Source organism: Falco rusticolus, chromosome 1 (assembly GCF_015220075.1).
Source record: "Falco rusticolus isolate bFalRus1 chromosome 1, bFalRus1.pri, whole genome shotgun sequence".
In the NCBI taxonomy this organism is placed as follows: Eukaryota; Metazoa; Chordata; class Aves; order Falconiformes; family Falconidae; genus Falco; species Falco rusticolus.
Window position 1 is genome coordinate 44,549,023 of NC_051187.1, and position 23,271 is coordinate 44,572,293.

A 23,271-nucleotide genomic window follows, 5' to 3' on the forward strand; every position below is an offset into this window, starting at 1 on the left:
GCAGCTGTTTCAAGCTAATTGTAGGTGAAATAGCTTGGCACAACCAACCCCTTCTGTTGTTGTGGGCCATTCTTACCAAACCAAGCTAAACTTGAAAATCATCTGTTCACAGGATGACAAAAAACTGTAAGTTTTTCAGGTTGATTTGACATTGTTCTGGCTTCTGTTCAGCACTCTGGTTTCTGGTGGAGGAAAAGATAAAATCCCTCTGGGAGAGGGAATAAGGGTTGGAAGGTTTTTTTCCTTATCTGTTTATACTAATACCAAAGAAATAACTTTTAGAATACAGCTAATCCTGAAGTCTTCAGGAGAAAGTGGCAAAAAGTCATTCTTTGCTGCACAGGTGGTTCATGAAAAACACAGCAGGAGCAACAGCAGAGGATTAATTCGTTCAATTCAAGAGATCTGCTAGTCTGCTGATAGTGTCACCAGAAATATGTACAGCTGAACAGGTAGAAGCAGTGTTCTTCACGTTCAACTGTTTTTTATATCTTAGCAAAACTTTCCTCTAAATTATGTATCATTGCAGCCCTGATTCATAAACATGTTTAAATTTTAAATATGCTTTTAAATTAATTTTTAAGAAGATTGTACTCCTTCATGAATGAGAAATGTCCTGTGCAGTGAAATCAAAGGCAACCTGAGCGCCATACAGATACTTGGACAGACTAATAGATAAACGTAAGATGATTACTGTTCATGGATTTGTTCTTATCATAACTCGGTTATCAATAGAGTTTAAATTATATGAATTCTTTTTTTATGTATTGTATCATCTAATATTCAACACTCATGTATGTCTGCAATACTTTTTAGCACAACCATTATCAAAATATCAGCTTATTAAAAAATTAATGAAATGTACATTTCTGATCTCCAGATTTTGGGGACTGCATTTAATCATTACTAAGTCATGAAATACATTGATCCTTGGTGTGGTAGGTATATGTGTGGAATAAATAAGCTACTGGGACCCAATCTATGTTCCACAAAGGGACAATTGATATCTGTGACAACAAAGAGGGGCACTGTTAATGGCCACCATATGCAACTGTGAGCTTCCACACCAGTAAAAGTCTGATTTTTTCTAGTTTATATTTTCAAAAACATTTTAAAAAAATCAGAATCCTTCAGTGTGTAATCTCAAGGAAAGACATGGTTGAAGGCCCAAGCATTTCCAAGGTTAGTATTATAGAAAATGAGTACAGTGCACTTACTTTCCAAAAGAAAGTAAGCTTTATTTAAGAAGTTGTATTCAACATATGGCTGTGTATTTGCATTTATGCATTTATAGGTGTAATGAATGGTACCATATTACTGTTGTGAGTATACATGCAGGGCATGAAGCTCATATGATCAAACTGTGTATGTAAAAATGTTTCTTCCTCCCAGATACTTGAAAAAATGCTTCTAGACAGAGTTAATGGATCCTTCAGCCATGTAGGTACTGAAGTAAAATAAAAGGCACGAGATTTCACGTGTCCTCCCCTACTCTCAGCGTTTACTGCTAGCTAACTCCAGACCATTGCTCTTAATCAACCTTCTGAATCTGAATCCTTCATACACCTCTGTGGGTTCAGTCTCAAGGACCAGGAAGCTGAAGTTCAGCCCATAGACTATTATAATTTCTGAAACACTCTGGTTTAGTTCTTGAACTCATACTTGAACCATGTCTGGACAGATAGATGCAGATTAGAACTGGAGAGAATTTAAATAATTTGCTCTTTTATTGTATTAATTGATAAAATGTTGTTTGTCCAAAATATAAATGTAACATTGTTTGTATTTAAAGGAAACAGGAAACTAACAATAGACTACACTTCAGAAAACACAATAAAGAAACACTTAATCTAGTAAATTATTCTGAAGTACTAATCTACAAATATATTTTGGGGATGGTTTCTTTATATTCTCCCAGGGAAACTCAGCTTCCATTTCATTTACAGAATGGTCGAAAATCCTGTCTTCCTGAAAGTTTTTGTTACCATGGTGGAGACTTTTGCTGCTACCCTTTCACCTTCACGATGTACCTGCAAACAGCCTGTCTGCCAAAGTCATTGGTTTAACAGAACAAGTGTAATGACTACTAATACCGTACCTACCCAAGGTATCGTGTAAGTCAGCACTTAGGTTGATGAGTGCAGTCTCTATCACCAACAGAAGGATAATCAAGGCTTAGATCTGTGGTGGTCTCCAAGGCAGAGCGTGCACATTAACTTAATGTGTGAAATTAACGTGTTACTAGAGAATACATGCTTAACACCAACAATGAACTCGTGTTTAAGAGAGGCAGAAATGTTTCTTTAGCAATAGAAGTTTTGTGAATACAGAAAAAGGCAAATCAGAAAGAAGACATCAATAATGAAGGGAAATACAAGAAAATTCTAGTCTTGTTTCTAACACTTGTAACTTACTGTCCTGGTTTCAGCTGGGATAGAGTAGCTGGTACAGTGCTGTGTTTTGGATTTGGTGTGAGAACAATGTTGATAATACATAGACGCTGTTAGTTGTTGCTAGGAAGTGTTTATATTAAATCAAGGACTTTTCATTTTTTCAGGGCTTGCCAGCATGAAGGCTGAAGGGGTATGGGAAATTGGGGGGAGGCACAGGCAGGATAGCTGACCCAAACTAACCAAAGAGGTATTCCATACCATATATCTCAAACATAACATCATATAAGCCAGGGGAAGAAGAAAGAAAGGGAGGACATTTGGCATTATGGCGTCTGTCTTCCCAAGTAACCGCTGCATGAGATGGAGCCCTGCTGTCCTGGAGGTGGCCAAACATCTGCCTGCCCATGGGAAGTGGTGAATGAATTCCTCGTTTTGCTTGTGTTCGCAGCTTTTGCTTTACCTATTAAACTGTCTTTATCTCAACCCATGAGTTTTCTCACCCTTACTCTTCCAATCCTCACCCCTGTCCCACTGTGGGAGGAGTGAGCAAGCAGATGTGTGGGGCTTGGTTGCTGGCCAGGGTTAAACCATGACACTTATGAAGTTATATATTTAACAAAACATATAGATATACACGTGTCTAAGGGTGCTAGTCCTCTTACAGGGAAATCAAGGACAAATTTGCAGAAGCCAGCTCTGAGACTGGCAACAGTGATTAATGTCAAACCTTTTTTGGGTGAGGGGAGGTAATAGTTTTAGGTTCAGATTCAAGCAGAAAAAATGGATTGACTAAAGAGCTGTAGTTTCTGAAATGAAAATGGATGTATTCTATGAACACTGTAAAGTCAGAGAATAAATATTTCCTTTTGAACATTATTTTGATCTAATTCTAATTATTCTAATATTCCAAGAGAATGTTAATATCCAGGTTTTATAGCAAGAGGAGTGCTATTACTGGACTAATGAAGCTTCTTTTTTGGAAATTCATAGAAAACTATAAATTCATGCACACACACAAAAGCAAGTCTTCCTTTTAAAGACAAGAAAGAATGCTCCTGGTTATTAAATTTTACAGATCTTCCTTCTATCAGGTTCAAATAATGGCAAAGTATTAAAAATAAAATCTGACCACTGAATTTTCAGGAGTGTTTGATTGCAAAAAAATAAAGAACACCCTTTTTCTAAGCAGTCTATGGTTTTGTTGTTTTTTTCTTTTCTATTATGATTTTTAATAAGGTTGTAGGATTAGTGACTGGGGTATAACCAAAGTATATGTATAACATTGGGACTTCAGTAAATTACTTCATATTGTCTCACAGCAACTGATTTGAAAGAAAAACACCAACCAAACAACAAATTAAAATTGGTTTGGACTGTAGCACTAGCCCATGAGCTCCAAACGGGCTACAAGACAAAGCCTACTGATGAATGGAAGCATACTGAATTGCAGAGAGATGGCAAGTAGCTATTTTTGCACAGGCTGTACTTACTCATGCCAGGGCTGGATGTGGTTCATTTTATCCTTCTTTTTTTTTTTAAGACAACAATGACCAAACGAGCATAATAAATTGTGGTCCCTTTTGTTGAAGATTGTCTGAATCATAAAGGCACCTTCACAGTTGGGCTGGGTTTGGCAGTCTCTAAGAAAGTATAGCAAGGAAACAATACTGCTTCCTCAGCTCAGAGTCAGTCCCTCCAGATTAGGGCTGCAGATGAGGCTTGCTGACTGGGCAGAGATGGGGTCTGCAGTTTTATTGCTGTTGACAGTAGCTTGACTCAGAGACATCAAACTGGCTTGCAGTAATTTTATGTCATTTCCTTATACCTGTTTCCTCTCTCTTTCATGAGGTTATATCAGGTGGGGGAGGATTAGAACACCTAAGTTTTTAGCTATCTACCTGTAAGTGTCTACACTCCATTGGTAAGAGATCGAGATCTAGGAAAGACGGCCATGAGAACAGTTCTGTTCATCCTGAAGTAAATGCTAGGTTTTTTTCCACTGGTGATATACTGAGTAGGTCTTCCTTCTAACTGGAGTTTAGACACTGCACACATCACAATCATCTCTGTTTATATATCATTCTCTGTGAACTGAATCCCCACCCTTTATTTTTAGATGCTGTTGAGAAACAAACAAAAAAAAAACGCTCAGCAAAAATATTTTAGTCTGACGAATGCGCACTATTCCTAGATTGGGGCTTGGCTGTACTTCCCTGGAGCATAGCCTAGAGAGCCACATTCACAGCCTATGTGATTAAAGTACAGGCCTTAATATTGATAGCATTACAGACAATATTTCAGAGCTTTGGGACTCCCTGCTGTGAAGCTGAGTCTCTCTCATCTCTATCCTTGGCTTGTCTGTCATAGAAGCTGAGATATTGTGTATCCAAATGCATCACTGAAATGTTTGCAAGTTAGAAATAACCGTAGAATCATCTGTAGTTCACTATCACTAATGGCTACAGACAGCCTATTCCAACACCAAGGCCAAAAGAGGACGAGGATTTGGAGAAGAATTGCAAGTTCTGACGTGTGGTCAGAATAAACCCACCATAATAAATGATCACTGTGATTTACAGGACTAGATTGTTTCCTACTCTTCGCCTGCAAGAATGGCAAAATCATGTATGGCAGAGCTCTTTTGCATAAATAACACGGATCAGCCACTGAAACTAAGCACTGAATGCTCACAAGTGTAGGTGAACTATAAAATCATCTCATCACATATTGAACCAGATGCAAAATAAACATTTTATTGCTCTCATTGTCTCCTTTTCAATTTTCTCCAAGATAAGAATTCATGACAAATATTTGTCAGTATTTTTGAAACTAAACAATGCTATTTCTGGCAATATATGACAAACATTGCCATTTCAAATTAGAAGAAATCTGATTAGGAAGTAGATTTCTTCACTGAATCCTGAGGAAACTAGTAGAAGATGCCAAAAGACTTTCAGCTCTGGTCCCATCTCAGGCTTCCATTTCCCGAGTAGTAAGCAGGAAGCATCAAGTTTGAATAAGATGTTAAATCAACAATCAGAGTCCAGCCTCAGGCACAGAAAAGAGATTACATTAGTGGTATTACACTGTGACCTACTTGCAAGATCCTGGCCACGGTAAGAACCTTGCTCAAAGTATTGCTGTCTGTGCTGCTTTTAACACAGTGAATTACAGAGTGTTTCTGACTTACCTTTGCAACACAGGCAAAATAGATGGGTTTATTCTCTCCAGCTGAACACACACATTGCTGGTGGATACCTCCTGTTCCCTTTTCAAGGTATTCTGGGTGACACCTTAGAAAAGGACTGTATTAATTCACCAATAGTAATTGATCTAAGGACAAACAATTCATCTTCTTACAGTCCCATGTAACTAATATCCTTACACCGTTACAATCATACTGCTACAGCACCATACTACTTCATGGTCATTAGGCATTTGTGTACTATTCCTGTTTATCTTTGGTATCTCTACAAGATACATAGCTGATTTTGAAGAGATAACTGGAGTGCTGAAAGAGACAACCTAGAGCATGTATTTCAGTGATGTTACCCATATAATTCAGTCTCATCTGATTAAATTACAATTACGTATACAGAGTTACCAATTAACTCATGGGCTTTGTTTTTATGAAATGGGATGAAAGAAGCTGTTTGAGCAGTTCATGCTGTTTTTCATACCGTACAGTATGCAAGAAATACACTAAGTTTTCATGACACAGTACCTATGAGAAGCCCATCCCTGGCTGGGGCAGGAGCTGAGCTGGTTTCACATCCACACTTTTGTTAGAAAGAAAATCCCTTTGCCTATACTCCTTCCCTACTCCTGGCCATGTGGTCCCACAGTTTATTTTGTGCCAGCTCTAACAACCTACTGAATTTCTGTGCCTATGTAACTCATTCAAACAGAGGACATACAACACTGCAAAACCCAGGTGGTTTTCTGCCAGGTCAATAAAGTAAATTGAGCCAGTGAAGGATTCTGAAGTGCTCTAAAGGCAGGACAAGGGAGAGGGCAGGACATGCTGGCTTTCAGCAATAGGACAATGAAGAGGAGGAAAGTGGGGAAGGATGGAAAAGGAGAAACAGGCAGGAGGAAGGAGGGAGTGAAACCTCTTCCTTTCAGCAGCAGCAAGCTGTTACATTTGCTCCCCTGTCTGTGGAAGAATCTGAACAGCCCTTTACATACCCTCCACTGCTGCTCAATGGAAAGTTCTGCTGCCTCAGATAGCCGTTCCCTGGAGAAGGGCAGGATCTCCCTGCTGCTCTGGGGAGACTTTGGTGACTGATACTGACTTTATCAGCCCCTCTGTTTATCTCGACCTAATGAGAAATCTGTAAAGGGAATTCTATAAATTCTGAAGACAGACATTTTTATCATTCATTCATCCAGTAAAAGCTTAAAATATATGCAATATAAAGTGCATTCAACCATTTTGGTAGGATATATAGATATTTCTTGATCGAGTGGAACAGCTGTATTCGTGAAATGTGTAATAAACATTACGCTTTACTTGAAAATGTGTGCCAGAAAGATGTTTCTGTCATAGACAACTGTGTGTGACACCAGGCCACTGGCATCACAATGACTACTACTAGTAAGTTATACACATTTCTTGTGTCTGATTTTGTCACTGTAAGTAGGGGCTTTTTTCCTCCCTGCTCTAAGTAATAATACTGCCTTAATTTCTGTAGTTAAAAAGGAAAAGGCTTCTTCCAAGCCTGATTGGGGGTGTTTTTATTTAATTTTGCTCATCATGACAAAATCGTACTTAAAAGGTTGGAAAGATGCAAGATTTATGAACTACAGTTTCATAATTTTTGAGGAACATCACAAGTGCCTATGATCCCTAGGTTTATGATAGGCAGTAGATAAAACTTTTGAAGTCTCTATTGCATCCTGGATGAAGAACTTCACAGCTTTTGAAATGAAAATAAAAATTAGATGTTATACATATGTTCTTTCCTATGAAAGGCACAAAGACATATCAATAACTGGTTAGTCTTTCCTTATTTAAGGAAGATAACAGACAAAAAAAAAATAAATTGGGAAGATAAAATCTTACTGAAAAAGAAAATACCATTATGAAGAATGTGTTCTGTTAATGCCTTACATTCAGATACTTCAGATAAAACTCCATTATAATCATAGGAAAAAACCTGTATAATAAGTACATGAAACCAAACATCCAGTTCTGAATGTCAGTGGTATAATAACAAAATGTACCAAGAAATAGTTTGTTTCTGATGCCATTTGTCCTGTACGAGGGAGAACAGTCAAGCAAGTTTTATTTGAAAAAAAATCAGATAAATCTGAAGTCTCACTACGGTGGAATTAGATAGTATTAGTTTGCAACCTTTTACGTATGTAGGTATGAGAGACTATATGAAGTAAAAAAAAATATGCAAATAGCATGAGAAATCACATATGCTTGATTCCAGTTAGGACAAGTGAAACAGAACTGCATAGCTATCAACAATAAAGACCAGCATGTCATGCTAAAATGTCACCTTACTTAAACTAAACCTCTAAACCAGCCATGCTACAAGCAGTCATTGAGATAGACTAATATCATACAAATCTCTCAGGTATTTATCATACTAAAACGTTGGTTTTTTAATTTAATTTAGTGTTAAGCAACTCTGATATATAGCATTAGACAGTTTTTAATCCGTTTTGCATAAGATGGGTAGCAGTAACTAAATTTTGTGAGCGGACTTTTGCAACCACTCTGTCTTAGCTTTGCTGATTTCTAGACCTTGCATAGTCTGAAGTAGAAAAAAAATAAATCAGGGTAGTTAGAAAGGGGCCATTTTGGAAAAAGGTAGACCTTTCACATCTTGGAAATTTTAAAGTTAAAATGTCCCTTGCAAAGCTCCAAGGTCAGATCTTCTTTACCTTAGCAAGGTTAGGGTTTTGTATTATAACGTGGGACTTAACATTTCAGTTGTACCTTAGACCTTCATCAGGTGTAGATTTCAGTTTTAAGACATGTACAAATACTACCAGGAGTGATTTATTTTATATTTTTTTTTGTATTGGTAAGAGTTGTATTGAAAAGTATGTGTGTACCTACTAGAAAAAACATCCTTGTTCTGTGACAGTTTTCTCAGTGACAGATGCTTTTGAGGGCTGTCAGTTGGCCATTCGTTAATCCACTCAGTGTGGGTTGTACTGATATTTCATAGTGGTCATTATTAAATCAGCTCAGCTTTCTTACAGTAGATTAAAAGTTGGTCTCTGGACCATCTGCAACTGCATATTTCAATGTTTAAGCTGGTGGGTGCCTATTTAGAAACAAGGCAGTGAATTGATGATGGCTCAGAAAGGAAGAGGAGCTTGGAAGAGCCTAGCTTCTAAACATCTGAAAAGAAATGGTTGCTTTGTCTGGTGCACCTTGGCCAGCCACTTGACCAGCAGTACTGCAAGATATGAAGCAATCTTTCAAAAGCGCCCAGAGTCCCTCCAGAATTTTCTCTTTTTGAATGGGACCACAACTGCACTTAACTAAGAACCTCCTGCTATAAACCAACAAGTTTTATTATATTAGTGTGATTAGTTTTCAGACTAAAATTCTCAGGATTTAGGGAAAAAAAAACCATGACCAGAAGTAGTTCTTTTATACACAATTGTTGCTAATATGGGGAGAACAGAACAGTCTTTGAATTTCAAGGTTTTCTTGTGCTTCAAATGTTTGACTAAGAGCCTAATTTTCATAACAGGAAAACTTTACCTATTTGCCTTTCTTCATCTTTCTTGAGAAGCTGGTACTTCAAAAGAAGTATTTTATGATGATAATAAGAAAAAAGTCCTCCCACTTTATATTGTATAAAAAATTATATCCTTTCCACCTCTAACTTGCTTTTAAAAACAGTTTTGCCTGAAATTTTCCATAATTTTTTTAAAAGGCTGCTATTAATAAGATATTTAGTTATATAAGTCTGAATATGTGACATTTTACGGATTTTGACATATTCTTCTAATTCTAGTGATACATACTTTAAAGACATTTGTTTTAAAGCAATAAATGTGTTCATTTTTCCTCAGTGAGAAATGTACAAAAGAATTTAAAGTAATACAGGCTTCGAATTTAGAGTTACTTATTATGAGATTTTATGTGGAAAAACTTTTGAGATAATCGGCCAACATTTCCTGTCTTCTAGAGGAAACGATAAAAAATGCTGTAACAGTGATTTACACTGATAATGTAAAAGATACTTTGGGTGATTACATGTTATTTTTAAAATAAAATTGAAGGTCATATGGCACACAGAATTACAGAACTAGACAAAGGTAGTCAAAGGGTCTGCAATTTAAATATTTCACTGCTTGGTTTTGGTGTTTGTTTGTTTGTTTTACCAGGCAGATGTTTTCCTTACTTGTTAACATTTATTTACTGTATTGATCATACTAGTTTAATGAGATTTCTATTTGTCACCTGTATTTTTTTTTAATCTACAAGGACCACGATTTTTCAAGCTTCAGAGGCGTCAGATTTGTGAAGAACAGTGGGAGTATGGATGTAAATGATCTCTGCAGTGTTTTCTGAATTACAGCCCACTCTGCCTAACATCAGCTGCCTTGACCACAAAGTGAAATAGCACAGACATCTCAGCTAAGAAAACACGGCCTTCCCTTCCTTCAGATTTGGACCAGATGTTGCCAGATAGGCGCCTCTGGGTGCCTTTGTTCAGGAAGTTTAAACTCTTCTTCAGTGTGTCTCTCGGCAATTTCTTTTTGGAAACAAATTTGTAAGGCCCTTCTAGGCCCGGAGGAATTTCTGCAGTTGCTGAAACTTCCTTGTTTCACATATTCTCAGCATGTTCCTGACTTCCTGCACGGACTGATGCACTGGCTGCTGGAAGATTCATCCCATGAATCAATTTACAGAGACTGGATATTTCCTGAAAAACAAATTGATTGTGCTTTCCACTATCTCTGGTTTAGCCTCATGAGCCAGATCACTTGCTAAAATTCAAACTGCCTGTTTACTCTCAGCTCATACCTTAGGTTTGTAACCCTGAGGTGTACAGGCCATGGGAACCACAATGTGATTTCTGCCTCCCCTGCCTCTGGCCACAAAACACACAGGTTTGTGCCTGATCTTCACAGAAGATGAAAAAAATCTCTGTGTTCTTAAAAATTTGCCCCAGTTTTGTTTCTGTACAGATTGCAAGCAACTTGCTTCTACATTTTCATTATACAATTATTCTGAATGAGCTACCTCCAAATAGAAATCTCTGGTCACTGAAAGCAGAAGGACACTTATTTCCATCTCCTCCAGCACTTATACTACAAGTTGGAGGGAAACTACTGATTTCATCTTAAAGAACTCCATATAGGGATTAGAAAGAGGGTTTTCCTTTTTTTTTCTTTTTTTTTTTTTTTTTTCTTTCCCTTTTGAAGTTCATTATACTTTTCAGGAACCATGGTTCTTTCACTTTTTTAGGAGGAGAAAGTCTAGCACTAATTATCAATAATTTGAAATGCAAACGGGATGAGATGTTATGTAAATTCATTTAACTCTTCCATGTTGCAGAGGCCCTCAGAATAAAGGATTAAAACATGGAAACAGAAAAATAGAGTAGAGAGCTACAAATGTAAGGAAGGTGATGATTATAAGAAATTGGCTGATGTTTTGTTCACAGCTTGATGCAGTGAAATTATTTAGAAACTGCTACTTTATGAAACAATTACCTGACTGCTTAACTTTTGCTATCCAGGCTTGTACCATATCCCTACTAGGCCAAGGACAATATAGCATCATGAATCTTAACAGCTGTATCCTGGCCAAAGCACAAGCAAGAAAGAAGAAATGTCTCTTACCTTTCTGTGCAGATACCGGCACTCCACCACTTAATAGCATATCTCTCTCTGAATATTTGCTACCCAGAAGATACAGATGCTTCCAGTTCTCTTTCCCAAGAGGGTAACCTTTAAAGGTCAGGGGTTATAGAAGAGGATATCTGACACTGTCAATCTTCTGTTAGCACTTGATTCAATCAGGTGAATTATGCTTTCACCTGATTTCACTTTGAGTCTCTTCTGTTCCACATGCCAGTGACAAAGCTCTTTTATTGTTCAGAAGTAGCTGATTTGATGCAATCTGGTCCACTGTGGTAAAGCAGGTCATAATCAATCAAAGTGTGCTTAATGAAAGCAAAATTAAAAAGAAGGATTGTTTACTTACTGGAAAAAACACTTTTTACAACTTTAAAGGTAATAAATAGGAGTCTGAAATCCTTTTTTGTACTCTTTCTTCCTTTCATGTAGATAACTTTTCATTACCAGAGGGTCCAGGAGACTTTATTTTTAGTCCCATCAGATTGTCGGCACCACAAAGACAGTTTTTAATGGACATTGATTGCAGGGAAGAGACCTATCTGCTCAATCATGAAGCATGGATCAGCTCAGGATCTGAATGTACCACATGATGTGAACAGGGAGGCATTTATTTGACAGGTCCTTTTCCAAGGGTAAATTGCTGATAACTGTAGTGCTTTGCAAAGGCATTAGAGAGTTTGAGAATTTGGGAGTCTTTTACACAGACATGTGCACGCTCTTAATTTTCCTTTCCCTCCAGTGCTTTTCTTCAAAATTGGTCATTCTTCCCAATAGAAAAAGGGAAAAACCTGGCTTTAACTTTAGTTTGCATTAGTAGCTTCAGCATACCTGTGCTGATAGCATCTGTAGTCTACATTTACAAAATTTGAGGTTCAGTGTACTGTATACTGTCAGCTCAGCTTAACTCCTCTCATCTGAGCTATGTGATGGTGGGTTTATTAAGACTTTTGAGTCCGTGGTATAGATCATAAGTGTTACACATAGCATAGATGGATAACTGAGAAAGTTAGGAGAAGTGTGAAAGTTCCCGTTTAATAACTTACTGGGAATTTTATGTTGTGCCTCAATGAAAAACCCAGTGAAGGAGGTGACATCAACCAGTAGTCTGTGTAAGACAAGATTTGGTCAAATCTGACTTGTCTGTCCCTTGAGTTCCCTCACATTTCTTAGCCTACTAAAATACCTGAGGACCTGAGAGACCTTGGCCAGCCCAAATCACCCAGCTCTAGGCTCAGCAGGAGAGGGATGAGTGTCCCCTACTGAGACTCCAAAAACAGAAGAGCCACATCAATGAATGCTAATTAACTTCACCTATCCTGACCCTAATGGTTGTAGCTGGGAGCCAGCTCCACTAGTGATAAGGGAAGGATCTCTGCCCGATTCTTTGCTCAGCATAAATATGATCTGAGGCCAATTACGAATTTTAGCCTTCAATTCCTAATGCTTCTTTTTCTCAGAAGTTTAATAATGCATCCTTTTCTTAGGTGGTCTGAAAACACTTCATGAGACAGATACTACCACATATGCTTTCCACAGCCCCAAGCAGAATGGAGCTCTGATCCAGGATGTAACATGTATGTACAACCATGAATCAAATATTATTGACACTTACCATGCTCATCCTTCACCAGGGATGTGTTACAACACAGGCAATAAATATCTAACAACTCAGTAGGGCCCAAACCAGCTAAAGATATTTCCTTCTATCAAGGATGAAAGTGTATTCTCAGCTGTTTTCTTCCCAAATAGAATTTATAAGGAAGGGGCATATCAGCTACTAAACACTGCTGTATTCATTTCGAAAGGCAAATATTTTAAGCTGTATTGTAAACAGAGGGGTACCAAAATGCAAAACTCACATAATGCATTAAGTGCAGTGTTATCGATTAGCCATAGTTAGAAAACATCATGAAATTAAACTCATTCTTAATATAACACTATTAAAGAAATCAGGGGAAACTGAATGTAAGTAGAATAAAATAATATAAATGATCTGTTTGACACAACAGGCAGTACTAGCTAATGGAAAATGCTGTCCAGCACTCTATAAAAAGGTTAAGAATATATGAAAGGGGGAATAAGGCCACAGGCTTTGCAAGATGACTTGTTTCTGTTGCCCTTCTAATAGCTCTTTACATATTGATGTACAATAATTAATCATTATAACATGGATAGCAAAATAAAAACCTAAACAAAACACTGGATTTTAGCACCTTATCTAGTTCCTTAGCATGAGTTTCAGTGTGTGATAGCTGACGTTTGTTGCTCATGAATTTCAGTAATCTTTTCCATTCTTGGTTCCAAAGAGAAAGAACATATGGGACCAAATTACATTGTGCCAGATAAGCCTCCTGGATTTCTATTTTGTTTCTTGTAGTGGGTTTGCATGGCAAGGTTTTGGTAGCGGAGGGGGCTACAGAGGTGGCTTCTGTAAGAAGATGCCAGAAGCTTCCCCCATGTCCGATGGAGCCAATGCCAGCTGGCTCTAAGATGGACTCGCTGCTGGCCAAGGCTGAGCTAATAAGCAATGGTGGTGGAATCTCTGTGATAGCTATTAAGAAAAAATTGGCACCAGCAGGAGAGAGGAGTGAGACTATGTGAGAGCAACAACTCTGGAGAAACCGAGGTTGGTAAGGAAGGAGGGGCAGGGGGTGCCCCAGGCACAGAGGAAGAGATTCCCCTGCAGCCTGTGGTGAAGACCACAGTGAGGCACCTGTCCCTCTGCAGCCCGTGGAGGTTAATGGTGGAGCAGATCCCACCTGCAGCCCATGGAGGAACCCACACCAGAGCAGGTGGATGCCCAAAGGAGGCCGTGACCCTGTGGGAAGCCTGTGCTGAAGCAGGTTTGCTGGCAGGGGCTGTGGACCCATGGAGAGAAGAGCCCACACTGAAACAGGTTTGGTGGCAGGAACTGTGACCCCACGGGGGATCCACACTGGAGCAGTCCATTCCTGAAGGGATGCACCTGTGGAAGGGACCCACGCAGGAGCAGTGTGTGAAGAGCTGCAGCCTGTGGGAAGGACTCACATTGGAGAAGTTTGTGGGGAGCTGTCTCCTGTGGGAGGGACTCCACAATGGAGCAGGGGAAGAAAGTGAGGAGGAAGGAGCAGCAGAAACCTGTGATGAACTGACCATAAGCCCCATTCCTCGTCCCCCTGTGCTGCTAGGGGGGAGGAGGTAGAGAAACTGGAAATTAAATTAAGCCTGGGAAGAAGGGAGGGGTGGGGGGAAGGTGTTCTCTCATTTGGATGGTACTAAATTAAACTAATTTTCCCCAAGTCAGTTTTGCCTGTGACAGTAACTGGTGGGGGATCTCCCTGCCCTTATGTCAACCCAAGAACCTTCCGTTATATTTTCTCTCCCCTGTCCGGTTGAGGAGGGGTGTGATAAAGCAGCTTTCTTTGGTGGGCACCTGGCATTCAGCCAAGGTCAAACCACCACAATTGCATTTCATTTTCATCGTTTTGTTCTTAGAACTTACCCTGTCTTTTAGTTTCTTTTAATACAGTTTTGATTGCAGTAATGGAGTATAGCTTCACTTGAGAAATATGGTTTGTGGTTTCCTCTAGGGATCATGCTACCGTCTTTACCATGGCTGTTTCCTCTGGGCATCAATGAAGAATTACCAATCACTGCAATATCTGGACAAATGTCCCTCATTCACCATCTGAACTAGACGTTAGGTGATATCCAAGTGCTTGATGATAAGGTCATCGAATAACATGAGACTCCAGCTTCTAGGAAAGCAACACATTCAATTCTGCTTGCCTTCAAAGACTATCATTAACTGGACATGCCGTGTACGTGGTGTTCTGTTTTGGAATAATTGAAAATTATATCTGATGTTGGATACGCTCTTGTCCTCCTCTAAATTCCCCACAAACAACAAACACTGCCCACTGAGCTACCTGCTCAGTGATGTAGCCCTGACTGGCCGTATTGCTTTAGCTGAGGAAAACAGACACCAAATATGTCATGGATGTACACGGGCATTGCACGCGAATGGGTCTATATTCTGTCATATTATGTGGACACAATAATATCTGTTCTGATGTTGAGAAAGTGGAAACAATATCTGCTCCTTCAAAGAAGATGCAAATAGCTGGATGAAAGCACTTGCCCTGGAGAACTCATCTGCAAACCCTCAGATTGACCATGTGACTATGTACCAAATATATTCCCAATATAAGGCTTTAGAGGAGCACAGACCTAAAAATGTGGGTAAGGCTGGTACAGTCTTGGCTAACAGAACTGGCATTTCACTTCACAGTCTTAGATATTCCAGTTGGGATGTCATTTTGGGGCAGTACTACATGTAGAGGACCAGACAGAATACCGGTGCCAGTATTCGGAATACTTTAGGCAATTTTCTTGGTCCAGTTTGAGTTTAGGACACTCCTGTACACACTTGCTACACAATGGAGGAAAAAGGATTCAGAATGAATTCACCAAAACACACTCTTACTGTTTTGTAAAAATCTCGCTAATCCTCACCCCTTTTGTTACCTCTTGAGATGTAAAAGTGGTGTCAGACCTTATATTTCACTGACATGCATGGCCACTTAACTGTCTCAGAGCTATTGCTCTACATTCACCTAGTTTTCATTAATCAGATACATCTCATTAGCACAGTTTACATTTTTTATATACCCATAGCATTCCTTAAGTAGCTTCATAGCATTCTGTAAGTGGTTTATAGCCTTACATTTAATGTAAGCAGTGATTTCAAAGAAAGTGGGAATTTAAAGTTGTTCTACAATGATTCATGGATTTATATGTATAGTTTCTGAACCTTGATCTATTTAAACTTTTAAGTGACTTTAAATAGAAAAGAATCACTGCACGCTGCACTACTCTCCAGATTAATTGAGATAAGTAATACATGAGAAAACAATGGCTATTTCTTTTTGAAATGACATGGTTATCAGTAGTTAGTACTCCCTTTGTTTCGTAAGTGTCAAAATCACCAACAAAAGTACTTTAAATATTAACTTTTACTTGCTTTTATGTTGTCCTATTAGTCTCTGCAACACAGACATACTATATGATCTGAGAATCTGATCAAAGACTGGTAAGGCAAATGGGATGTTTTCCATTCAGCAGAGATAAGATAACTCACGTTTCCAATTAATCTTACAATTACCTGTCATTTTTTGAGTAATATAATACTATCTAACATTATACCTCTTCTGAAAGCGCTAAGGGAGCTCCTGAAATGTGTCGCCCATTACTGATTGGAAGCTCCATTTACTGTCAAATCAACTAATATTTGTGTTAGTTATCTTGTTCCTCTCCTGTGCAAATGCTGTCATTTTTCATAAAAAAGGAAAAGACTTTGGGATATCAACTCACACCAGTGTAAACTGGGACAATATACTAGAGCTTTCCTCAAACAAGATGGACTGCATATTCTGCTGTTAACTTATTCAACCCCACATTAAAAGACCAGAAGAAGACTTAATTGTTAATGACTTTGTGAGAGTGCAGAGAAAGAAAATGTCTGGAAAAAAGGCATGGTCTCCTTTGTATGTCTTCCTTCTTTTTTAAAATATGTTAATGCTATCACTGAATTGGTGAAATACATTTTTCTAGTTTGCCATTGCTTAAAGGCCACTCCTAAGATTAATTCAGGAACACAAAGGAAGCTATGAGATTTTATGTTGTAAATACAGCTGAGGGCTTTAAGGAAAAATTTCCTTAGAAAATGGCTAGCCAGTTTGTAGCTGCACTCTAGCAGAAGCAGGTGTGTGCGTTGGATGGTAGTGGGAAATATTTAAATTTTCTAACTGTTGCAGTCACTGCTGCCTGCCATTAGTCGCTGTTTGCAGCCTGCAAAACAGGATATTTCAAGAAGATGGAATGAATGATAGAAGATATATGCCTCTGTCATGGCATCTGTGGGGAGAGTTCAACACATGGTATTTTTAGTCCTGAAGAGGAAGAGGTGCCTGCAGGGGCATAGAGGAGATGATTGAATATCAATTGAGAAAAGTTACTTCATTAGCAGTTCTTCACTATAACAGAAAAGTAAAATTAATGAATTAAGAGGAAAAGGCACTGACAGTCCCTTAAGGGGTACAGATGCTTGTGTGAATGAGTCATATCACTTAGGGGAGCAGGAGTCCGGATGTACATTCATTCTCTTTATCTTTGCACAAAGAAGGGATAAAACATAAAAGGGAGATTATTCTGCAGAGGTAAAAAGAATACCAGAACCCACAGGACTGCATAGATTTTTTTCAGAAAGGACAGTTCAGAGGAAAAATTGCTACCATCTAGTTGTTCTTTTCCTTTTATTATGCTACTTTATGGAAATGTAAGTGAGCAGCATAGCCTGCAAATTTAGCATCATAAATAGTGTGAAGATTTAGAGTTGGAGATAACCTTGTTATCTTGCTCTGTCTTCCTGTGCTCATTTCCAATCTCATTAAAATGTGTCATGCTAGGGAAGAAAAAAGTCCTGTTTATACCTAATTCTCCCCCTTTTTTTAGCTTTTTTCTTTCCCCTCCCCCACCCCCCACCCCCACACCCCACACCCCAGAGAGATCTAGCCAGAATGCATATGCTTAAAAAATTGTTTTCATCTTTTAAGTTCACTTTTGTGCTTCTCCTTCATTTGCCTGCTCTCTTCTTGTTCTTGTACTTGTCACTGTTCTGTGCCTTTAGCCCATGAGAGGCCTGTGACAGCAGGCGGTCTGCACTGCTGTAGAGCTGCAGCTCCCAGGCCACTCGCTGTGGAGAGCTTTAGGGAATCCCCTGACAAGCAGCAGTGACACGTTGTCTCTGTTTTCGACCTAGGTTTGCCTCTCGCTTTGACTCACACACAGGCTGTTCGGCAAAAAGCAGTTGTTTGACCCACGGTTGGTCCGGTTACATAATGAGAATCCTCCATCCACCGCAGGATCTGCTGGGAACCAGCTCCGGCAGAGGCAGGGTGCTGTGGCCTGGGCTGATCTGAATTACACTTTCTGGACATGCCAGCGAAAAACCTGACAGTCATGGGTACAACGTTAGACAGAGCTGTGAATGCTGCTGCAGGAGGGCTAGCTTGTGTTGGCAACTGACAAAATTTTTTCTGTGCCTTGAGACAAAGGAGAGAGGCGGGGGAAAAGAATAGTGCATTCAATTTGTATAGTAATGGGAAACTGGTTTATGTTTCAAATCTCTTTCAGGAAATTCCAAGGGAGCGATACTACTTTTTGCATTAGGTGATTTGGTTTTTACACTTGAAGTCTTACGAATGCTAAATTGCTTGCCTGTTAAATCCGTGCAGTACTGTGTTTGTTACAAAGAATATAAAGAAGAAGAAATATTTTCATGTACAGATATATACTGATCTTTAGTTTACAGAATTATTTGAAACCTGTGATCATTCCAAGAATGCGCTTTCAGAGGTAAAAGTAGCTGTTCTTTGAAGAGCAGGATACTACATATCAAACACAGATTTATTTTATTTTTTTTCTGTTGAATTTCCCTGAGGCTTATTCAAATGAACTGTTTCATACCCTTTGACTTTAGTACCAGGACACTGAATCCTGCAGATCGCTTGCCTGGCTGGCCAGACAATTCTGTTCCATCTCTGCCCTTGTCCTTACAGGCAGTGAATCCTCAAAGTGCTGGTATCTGTTCTATTTTTGGTATGTGGGCAAAGCCACCTAATTCCACAGTCTCTTTCCACACTGGTAATATTTTGTTCTGATCGGAAAGGATTTTGACTGATTTTGGAGAAATCTTTCTCCTGCTACTGCCTGCAGGCATGCTTTTAGAATCCACTGCCTCAAAAATGAGAAGACACCCAAGTGAGGTGAGCTTCCCCAGACTTGGGCACAAAGAAAAAAACCAACAGCGGGGGTGGGGTGGGGTGGGGGAGCAGGGGGAACTAAACTTCTTTGCAGTGGGGACAAGGCAGGGAAAGGACAGATGACCTCTAACTGTCCAGACCTCTCTGCTCTTTACAAGTCAAAGACCATCCCTGAAACTCCGCTCAGACACTCATTTCCTTCCCTGGTCCCAACATCACCAGTCACAACAGCCCTGTGGCACTCTGTTCACTGCCAAATGTTCCTGTCCCTTTCACTTTCAGCTGCCTCTGGAAATGTTTAATGTGGCACTGCAAAATGACTGGTAAAAAATTCAACAGCATTATTTACTATGGTACTTTGATGTTTTATTGAATGAAACCATCTGCTCGGGAATGTTTCCCAACGTTGTGGGCTAGATCTAAAATTTACAGCTGCAATATAGCTTGTCTGAGGGAGTTTCACAGCAGAAATGCCACCCAATGTATCACAAATATGTGAGACTCTGCATAAGAGGAATATTGAGAAAGGTCCTATTTCCTACTCTCCCATAAACAGAGTCAACTGACTTCTTGATGATAAAGATTCAACGTAATTGTGATTTTTTTTTTCTCTCCAGTCTGATAGCTATGCTTTATGTGCTCATAGACCTGTGATTGCGGGTATTTCCTAAATGACTTCAATGGCTCACCAGACATCAAGTGTATACTTGTGGCTGAATGCAAAATGCACTGTAGGCAGATTTATGGGCATCCTGTGAAGATATCGGTAGCAAACAGAAGATGTAACAAGGTGACATTTCATACAGTTTTTCTTCTATACTGAAAGAAATGGGAGTTTTATAATGAGAAGAATAAATTTTGGTCCCCCTCTTCAACTACTGAATCGCTTGTTACTTTGAGGAGGCAGCTGCTGATAGAAGTCAGCTTTTAGGTTTATTCTGAGGATTTTGAAGTTTTAGGGATGTATTTTAGAACAGCTCAGACCTGAACATAATTAGCTAAATGACATAATCAAAATTTTCCTTGACCCTGTGGTTGCAATCCGGGCCTTCCTTATCAAAGTGTTTTAAATACTTCACTGATGTTTTCTTCGACTTCCAAAAGTAATTGAGCCAAAGAGCTGAAAATATGCTTTAGTTGTCCTCTTACTCTCCCTCCAAACAAGACCTTTTTATGAGCAGTAGTCTGAGAATATGTCTTTTAAGGATGTATATAGATTTTTGTCCTAAATATGCCCACATTAAACTGCAATATTCTGCATTAAACGTAATGAGATGGACATAGTCTCAAAGACATCTATTTTTCAGAAATCCCTGTGTACTTGAGACAAATGTTTATGGGTTCTGATACCTGATCCTTTGACCCAGGTCCTCTGCCTACCACCCTGACCATCACAAAATGTATTTCCTGCTGAGTCAGAATAGGTTAGTAAATAAGTGAAAACAGCTGCCATGCTGTATGAGGAGGCAATATTTAGCTGATAGATAAGATAGTGACATACCTACTACTGCAGCTGCAAAGCTAACTAGGTGAAACTCGTTTGGAACAGGACATGATGAGTGTTTTCCCTTGAAACAGATGTATAAAAGAACAGTGTGAAGATAAAATGGTGTGCGGGCACTGCAATTACCTGCTATTCAAGTACCCAAACGGCCAAGCAAGGACCAAACAGCTTTGTACTGGGCCTTTTCTGCAAATTGGCTATGCCCATGTCAGCATTAGCAGGTATGGTGTAGGGCAAAGGAAAAGCTATCAACTGCCAGTTTTTTTCTGAATTTGTTTAGGGACAGAAGTACTCACAAATTCAGCCTCAGTCCACATGCAAATAGAAGCTGAGCTGTTCACAGCTGCAGGACAAGGTTATGTAGAGGATTCACCACCTACAAAGAGAAAGCCAGGGGCTGTAGCAGCATTAAAAAGTTAGGTTGGATCCCCGCTCAGAGCAGGGATAATTTTGAAATCACAATTGGGTGGTTCAGAACTCTTCTACAGCTTTGAAAATTTCTAAGGATGATGCTATGTAGTCACAGTATCTGTGGCACCCAGAAGTCCAGCAGTTTCCCTCCCACCTCCTCCAACCCCCTATAATGTAGCACCAAGGTGACTTTCTAGGATACATATCCCAGAATCCATCTGTGACATTTTAAGAAGTATCAATTTACTGAATTGCTGAAAATCCGCGCCCCACCCCGCACCCACCCCCCCCTTTTTTTTTTTTTTGTGTGTGTGGACCCAGCAGTTCACTATTCCATAACGCTGAAGTTCACATTGGGAATTTAGCAGCAGTATTACCTTTAGAAGTTCTTGCGCTTTCTTAGCCCACCCACATGTCCTTCCTTTCATCCCACCACCTTACCTCCACAAGCCACTCCATCAGTAGTGGAATGAATGCAACAGCCTGTGGCACTGCAGTGTGATTTGGATCCAGTAAAATAACCCTGAAAAAAAATTCCTCGGGTCAGGTTAATTTAGACTTTTGGTATCATATGGGTGTCAAATGACTTGTGTTAAATTAAAAATGAGATGGAGGGTGCACTGAATACATTCTATTGTAGATTTAGGTTATTCACAGTATTTTAAGAAGTTAAATTAATATGCACTTAGTTTTAGGGGGTCTTTTTAATGATTTCATTCCTGTCACGGTTGGTCTTATCTGGCAACCGTGCACCATGCAGCTGCTCACCCACTCCCCCTTCCCACTCAGTGCGATGGGGAGGAAAGGTAAAACTCGTGGGTTGAGATAAGAACAATTTAATAATTTAAAGGAAATAAAATATAATATTAATAACCAATAATTATTAATAATAGATAAGTAATAGTAGTAGTAGCAGTAATGAAAGGGAGAGAAAGGGAGAGAGAAATATAACCCAAAAGGAAACAAACAAACAAACAAGTGATGCACAATAGAGTTGCTCACTACCCGCTGACTGATGCCCAGGCCCTCCCCAAGCAGTGATCGGCCAGCCCTGGTGAACCCCCCCATTTAATACACTGAGCACGACGGTCTGTGGCAGGGAACATGCCTTTGGCTGGTCCGGGTCAGCTGTCCTGGCTCTGCTCCCTCCCGGCTTCTCATGTCCCAGCTGAAACCAGGACAATTCCAGAGGTCTGGACTTTTTATCAGCTTTGTCTTAAAGTATGTTTTAAGTAGCATGTCCTATTTTTAAGTCCCTTCTAAATTACTTTTTAAGCTAGTTGGTGTCATGGCTTAACCCCAGCCTGCAACTAAGTACCACACAATCTCCCAGTATCACAAGTTATGCAAGCAAGTTCCCCACTTTTGGGGAAATCGCAGGGGTCAGCACACCCAGAGCGCAGGGCATGAGCCTCCCCCCATCCCACCCAGGACAGTGGGTTTGTTGTATTTCACTTGCCTTTATTTTGCCTGTCTAGCTTGGGAACATGAAGAAGAGCAAGATCACGCACTCAACCGACCCGTTTCCTTCCTCAGGCCGAGATTTCTCACAATGTTAACGTGGTTACGAAGCGGAGCTCTCAGGAGTACGTGTGTTAAATGTTTTGGCAAACCTAAACTTCTGTCCATGATTATCTGCTGCCAATTTCAATTTCAGCTTTGTTTTTACTTTCTTGTTGGATTTTAAAAAAAGCATCCTGCATGATAGTGATGGCAAAATTTTAGGACATGTCATATTAATGCAAACAAAGTATCTACAAGGCAATAGGGTGGAGTATAGAATGAACAATTTTGGATACTTTAGTAAGATCGCTATACAAAGGTCACGCTTAAAAGTTATTTATGAACCAACAGAACAAATACTGTTTCTGTAATCTTTTGAAAATGTATTATACTAACTGGTTAGAAAAAACATAATAGTAGGCGTATTTTTTCAGGCAAATGTGAAGCTGAAATAATTCCTTTAAAATATGCTAAACAATGCAGAAACAATTAAAAACTAAATGAGGATATTTGCTTTAACAGAGAAAACATTGAAAAAGGAGTTTGATTGTATGTGTACATATACAGAAGAACCACTTCAATCAAAATATATCTATACAGATATAATAAGTCTTTAATCAAATCAATTAGATACAATTACCTCACTCTCTGGATATAAGATGTGGTCTACGGTGCCTAACCCATTTGAATCTCTGAGTTTGAATACTCTTTGTAGGTTTAAATGGAGGTACTGTAAACCTTTTCCTACATTTTAATGAATTTTTGGGAAATAATTTATATTTACTTACCTCGGAATACAAACAACTTTTCACTT

The 23,271-nt window shown here is 39.2% G+C and overlaps 1 pseudogene; it reads right to left on the reverse strand.

Annotated features, from left to right (window-relative positions):
* Positions 1-22,259: 22,259 nt before the first annotated feature.
* Positions 22,260-22,393, reverse strand: LOC119142567 (annotated as a pseudogene).
* Positions 22,394-23,271: the final 878 nt, after the last annotated feature.